Here is a 6,379-nt window from a genome sequence, read left to right on the forward strand (position 1 = left end):
GATAACGGTAAGTTACTGGTTAATATATTGCAGTTTATTACCTTGCAGCGGGCTTACAGTGACATACCGTGAATAAACGGTAGTATACCAATTTATTAATCACAGTATGATGTTACTTTGTTGACGTAATTTACGACATAACGACATAACGGTATCTCACTGACATAACTGTCGCCAGTGAGATACCGTAAAAAAGGCTACGGTGCGTTACCATAATTTGTCCAAGAGTATTATACCACACCAGCAAAAAACGGTATCATCCTGCAGAAAGGTAAGCTACCGTAACACGGCGTCACGATATGACGCTGGCAGCAGTGACGCCAGTATGTTACCGTAAAGTGGCGATGAAAAGTCTAACGGTGCAGATACACGGAGTAATCAGAAAAGTTTAGCATGAATCTGGACATTAGATTTAAGATTTAAGTTTTAAGCTTATCAGATATCACTTGTTAGAAGCTCCTTACCGTTTGAATAAATCTCTTCTCAATCTGCTGTCCTCTTCTGCTTGCATCTTTTTTTTTTTCATCTAACACTGACGTTATTTTTTCTCCGTGAAAAACACAGCAACTCATCTTATCCCGGGGTGCCAGGAAGTCGAGCTGCGGATCTCAGCAGAAAACTTTTCAAACTGATTCCAGGTTGATCCAGGTATACATTTGAAACAGGTTCTCCTCGGTGACGTGACAGTCGGAACGCATCTGCGTAACCATGGTTACAGGGGGACGCTTTGGAGCTCTGCTGTTCAGCAGCAAAATATTTCAGATCAATATGTAAATACTCCAACTCTAAAACCAAGTAAAATAAATATGCTGCATATGTGTATAGTGCGTTCATGTGTGTGTGCGCTGCGTGGTGACGTAGGCGCGTGCATGTGTGCCCCGGTCACAGCTCCTTTCAGCATGGCCGGAGGTAAGTCACTGCCACGTTGCTCTCAGCTAATTAAAGTTTGTTCAGATCCCAAGCTGCAATGTGAATACAGCCAAACCGCCGCGTTTTTGTTTGTCATTAAGAGACTCATTCGGGATAAGTTTTGTGGAGGGCGGAGTTCACTAATATACACTTATAATGAGTTTTAGCCGAGAACGCAGCTAAAATGCTAGCATGCTAAGTTAGCCTGATTGCTAGCGGCTACTCGCGGCAGTCTTTTTTTAACAGCATGCACTCTTTTTTCCTTCGTCAGGAGAGGTGTACTGGCAGTCGCGTGACACACACAGATCAGACACATATTTCTGTGTTGCAGGTATGGAGATGTTCTTATGTTTTGGAGATGCAGTCTTTCAGTCATTGTTTTTATAAGTACAGTGTTGTACTGCCTGTTAGATGGCGGTTATTAATATAATTGTACTGAAGTATAATGTTTGAACTATAAGTACCAGAATATTGGGTCCTGGTTATTGAATTGTATTTATCTGACTGTTTATTTGTTTTTGAATTATTTTGTTTATTGTTCTTATAAGTTGTTTTTGATGTTTTTTTCAGTGACATATTATTTATTTTGTGCTTTTTGTTTTTGAGAGCTTAAGTTAATGTTTTAAAACAATTTGTTGTATTTGATTCATTATATTATTGTAGTGTTAATGAAGCTGCAGACACAGCTGCTTTCAGCATGGCCGGAGGAGAGGTGTACTGGCAGTCGCGTGACACACACAGATCAGACACATGTTTCTGTGTTGCAGATGTGCAGTAAAGAGCCAAAGACCCAGTACTGTCTCCTGCCTCTTACTTTCACGCCAGAACACAACGCAAGAACAACAGGCGTAACACATGAACGGGTTACACATACTGAGGTGAGTTGTTGAGGATATGTCGAGCTGTCGATAAGCACGGCTGGTTTTGTGCTCTTATATACTGTTAGCCTGTTTTGCTGGCGTTAGTGAAGCTGTTTTCAACTGGATGTAACATTGTTGAACTCTGATGATTAATGAATAAACTCTCGATGTGACGATGTGAGCATGTAATTGTAACCCTGTGTTCATTTAGTCGTTTGATACCGTTTAATATCCAGTACATCTATTGGGTGTTTTATAACATGCCCTGGAATCATTTTAAGTTTTACAATCCCGGTGATTTACGACTCTTTCGCGACAGTCAACTGTGGCGTAAACTCTGGCGGGTCTCAGAGCTAGCTTATGTGAGCCAGCAGTGACATCTATACATGCAGTAGCCTTAAAATACTGATTATTTATTCTCCTGCTAGGTAAGAATTTGTGTTTTATACGTTTATTGTCACATTGTGCGCCATGTTATTGTTTCGGTGAAATGAATTTCTACAATGGCGGACTTAGACAAAATAGTGTTACTGTTAATTTGACTCTCTGCAGTGTTTAAATGCTTACACATACACACACAGTTACTGTCCCTCCACACGTAGGACTCAGTTCTGCTTCTATGCCCCATCTTTGTTTACTCTTTCCCACCCAACAAGTGCATAAATAAGATGTTAAAAACGTCATCATCATATCAAACATGATCGATTTGGGGGGAGTTTGTTTGGCACATGCTGACTGCATCCTAATTATAACCAGAAGAGGAGGCGAGAGCAGAGAACGAGAGTGCAGCAGTTTGGTCAAAGGAACAGGTGAAGAAGAGGTGAGCATCCAAGAGACGAGCAAGAGGACAGTTTCAAAGCAGACATTATGGCACAATAAAAGCTGTGAGAGCAGAGATTCATTCATATCTTTACTATTTTTCTTTAGCTTCTACTCCCGCTGCTTACAATAAATGAGATAAAGAACAAACAAGAACAACTCACATGGCATTGATTGTTTAGTTCAGTGTCACTCTGTGATTGTTTGACATTTCATATAAATGTGACTCTAAAATATAGTCAATAATATTAAAAAGCTGCTGTTACTGAATGAAACTTGAAGGATTATGATAAACTTCAGTTCTTACTGAATCTGTAACATTGCTTTTTTTAAAATTGTTAAATGACTTTTGTGTCACTGTGCACAGTGAAAAGCTCACCTGATGGTGGTGTAGTGGTGAGGCCATGTTCACCACTAGATGGAGACAACCTGGCACAGGTATTTTCTATACACTAAATTTCACACTGAAAAGCCTTGGTGGGAATTGTTGTTTCATAGAAAGTAAAGGAAAACGCTCATACTCTCTCCCGCACTCGATATATGATCCATTGTTGATCTGCACGCAGCTGTTGTCACAAATGTGGCACTCGCTTACGTCACTGTCATGAGACATTCTCGCAAAAAAAAATCACGGTTTTAGTAACGCAGTAACGCAGCGTTCCTACGGGAAAGTAACAGTAATCTAATTACCGTTTTTGCAATAGTAATCCCTTACTTTACTCGTTATTTGAAAAAAGTAATCGGATTACAGTAACGCGTTACTGCCCATCTCTGGACGTCATCATCCCGTAAGCCAATTAGGTTGTCACTAGGGATGGGTATCGTTTAGGTTAGGTTAGCAGTGCTTAAACAATGGAAAAAAACACAAACTTTGTCCAAAAACCTCTCATGTTTAGCTGTTTTCCACTTTTTCTTTTGTCATTTTAGCTTTTTTGGCCAGGATGAAGGGAGCATCTGCCATCAAACAAGAAGACAGCTGCATGTAACTACGACGGTGTTTGCTACTTCACCTTACATGCATTAATGTAATAACGTGGTTAGCCTACTCAACGTAAATTACACACGAACAACATTAAGCTCCTCGCCCAGAGAAGAACGGCTGCTGCTGCATCATCATCCGTCATCATTTCCGCTACATTGGCAGGGCTAGGGGCCAGGACTCTCGTCTTCGGGTTCTTGGGGGATGTTGCTAACTCCGGGTCTGATAACAGGCACCACAGCCGCAGTAGATGTGCTTGGTGTGAGGTCTTGCAGCAAGCTATCAAATATGGTGCATTTCTCGGCTTTTAAAAAAACGCTATGCGTCGCCAGGTTCGTCGTCAGATTCGAGATGTTACCTCCTTTGCACAGTATCACCTTAAAGCACTTGTTGCAGGCTGCTGAGTTTGCATCTTTTGCTGTGAAATACAGCCAGACTTTGACCGCTTCGCCTTGGGCATTTTTAATCTGTAGCTCTGCTCTAAAAGAACATACGTACCTGGGCCCGCCTACTATCCTCGGAAAGGTAAAATGATTGGCTAGAATCCAAAGTGTATGATATCTCAGGGGGAAAAAAGCACCGAAATAAAGCACCGAAATGTGCGCTGCTTTTCGGTCTGTTTACTACCGTTTATGTCAGAACCGGTACCATAACGGCACCGGATACCGGTACCCATCCCTAGTTGTCACATGACATTTGTGGACCCCGGTATTTTTTTAGTTGGACAATTTATCAGTAAAGTTTCAATCTCTGACATTACCCCTAGACTAGACCGGCTGCACCACACAGACACTGCAAACCTCATCTCTGAAAAAACCACAAGAACAACATCCAAAAGAAAGAAAACATACCTTAGAAACATGCCGGGTTAGAGGAGACGGCAGCACTGCAGAGGTGAGGACAGGCATCTGTTTGAAATAGACAAAACAGTAAACATAGTCATACAGACTCAGAGACGCTTTCCATCCAATCTGTCTAAGTTTGAGCTGTTTTACAGTGAAGAATGGGAAAATAATTCAGTCTCTAGATGTGCAAAGCTGGTAGAGACGTACTCCAAAAGACCTGCAGGTGTAACTGGAGCAAAATGTGGCTCTATGAAGAGCAGGGGGTGAATAGAAAAGAATGACACACTTTTCCAAATTTCATTTGCTTAGAATTTTGACAACCATGTATTATTTTCATGCCACTTCACAATTATGTGCTACTTTGTGTTAATCTACCATTGAAACTGTCAATAAAAACATCTTTTGTTTGTGGTTGTAAGGTGACAAAATGTGCACAAGTTCAAGGACTATGAATGCTATTTCAAGGGACTGTAATGTTAAATCACCCCCCATGCACACATCAGTGCACATGCATGTACACATATGCAGAGTTACATTATCAAAGAAGCTAAAAAAACAAGCTCTGCTTTAACTTTTAACTAAAAAAAAGACTGCAAACTTTAGGAACAATATGGAATGAGTGATAATGTCATCATTCCATGAATTGAAAAAATTTGTTTCACCTTAAATCTTTTTTTCTTTTCTTAATTGCAAAAACTGTAAATTTGGCTCAAGGGGACCTGAAAGCCAGGAGACAATTTATTGACTTTGCCCACAATCTTATGAAGAAAAAGATTTCCAATAAATATTAATAGAGCAAAATCTCTCTCTCTTAAGTATTTGCACCTAACCACGTCCTAACCTAGCAGTCATATACAGCTATTAATTAATCCTGCATTTTTTTTGTCAAAGACATTTCTCACCATGAAATTACCCGATTCAAAACATGAACACTGTTAGCCTTTGCAGTAATTTCCATAGCTTAGTACTGCAAAATCAACAGTAAAAAACTCTAAAGGATGTTAGCAGTTTAGTACTGTAATTTGCATGTAATTGTGGGAAAATTCCATGAGATTACACTATTTTTACGGTAACTCACCGTACTCATGGAAACAGCTGTAAAATACAGCAAATGTAACAATTGGTGATGTTACTGAGATTATACTATTACACCATCCGGATTTCTGTTGTTTTCTACTGTAGATCTAAGAGTAATTACTTAAATCCTCATTCAGTTGTTTTTATTTGTTTGCTTCTTTTTTCTTGCTTTGTTTGTTGGGTTTTTTCCTTCCTGGTCTGAGGGATAGGGGTTCTAAGTGTTGTGGGTAGGGGATAAACTGCTGGAAGCAACTATAAGACATGTGAGTGTGTCATTAATCTGTATTCTGATATTTCAGTTTTAACAGTCACTGTGAAACTTGCTTGTTTGGCGTTTGACAATTCTGCGTGTATTTGCTTTTCTTTGTTGCTTCAACTCAATAAAAATATCTTTGAGAAAAAAAAATCCTCATTCAGAGTGTATTACTATAAAATGTGATTCACTGTGAAAGCAGTATAACATATAAACTACAATATACAGCATAATTTTTAACTTAAGGAGTAAGTTGCAGCCACACTAAAATTTAATTCCTTGAACTGAATGGAACCTCATATATTAATAAATGCATTTGTTTAGTCAAACAATGTGAAACATTAGTAATACTATTAATTAATAGTATACTTGTAAGGTTAGTATTGTGATAGAGTCGAGTATATTTAATTATACTCTTGTAGACATTATGACATTATGCTAGTACAATTATGGTGAACAAAAAGTACATCTAAAAGTTAATTTCAAGAATACTGTTATGTACTAAAACGGGGGCCAATATAGTCCCAAGAAGCATTATTAGTATACGTACTAGGTAAGATATACTTGGGAAATATAATTGAAGTATACTTATTTTTGTATGGCCAGCAACAAAAACTAATGGCTACATTTAGAGTAA

The 6,379-nt window shown here is 38.9% G+C and overlaps 1 long non-coding RNA gene across 3 annotated transcripts; it reads left to right on the forward strand.

Annotated features, from left to right (window-relative positions):
* The first annotated feature begins 697 nt into the window (after window positions 1–697).
* On the forward strand, window positions 698–5,895 carry LOC145429894 (uncharacterized). 3 transcript variants are annotated; one of them, XR_013910223.1, is made up of 4 exons: window positions 698–1,787; window positions 2,526–2,653; window positions 2,956–3,026; window positions 3,516–5,895. It is a non-coding gene; the product is annotated as an uncharacterized LOC145429894 (long non-coding RNA). The 3 variants fall into 3 exon arrangements; XR_013910225.1 differs by having other exon boundaries at window positions 704–1,787; window positions 2,526–2,589; XR_013910224.1 differs by lacking the exon at window positions 2,526–2,653 and having other exon boundaries at window positions 725–1,787.
* The last annotated feature ends 484 nt before the right edge of the window (window positions 5,896–6,379 follow it).

The sequence above is a fragment of the Astatotilapia calliptera genome, chromosome 7, assembly GCF_964374335.1.
Source record: "Astatotilapia calliptera chromosome 7, fAstCal68.1, whole genome shotgun sequence".
Taxonomy (NCBI): domain Eukaryota; kingdom Metazoa; phylum Chordata; class Actinopteri; order Cichliformes; family Cichlidae; genus Astatotilapia; species Astatotilapia calliptera.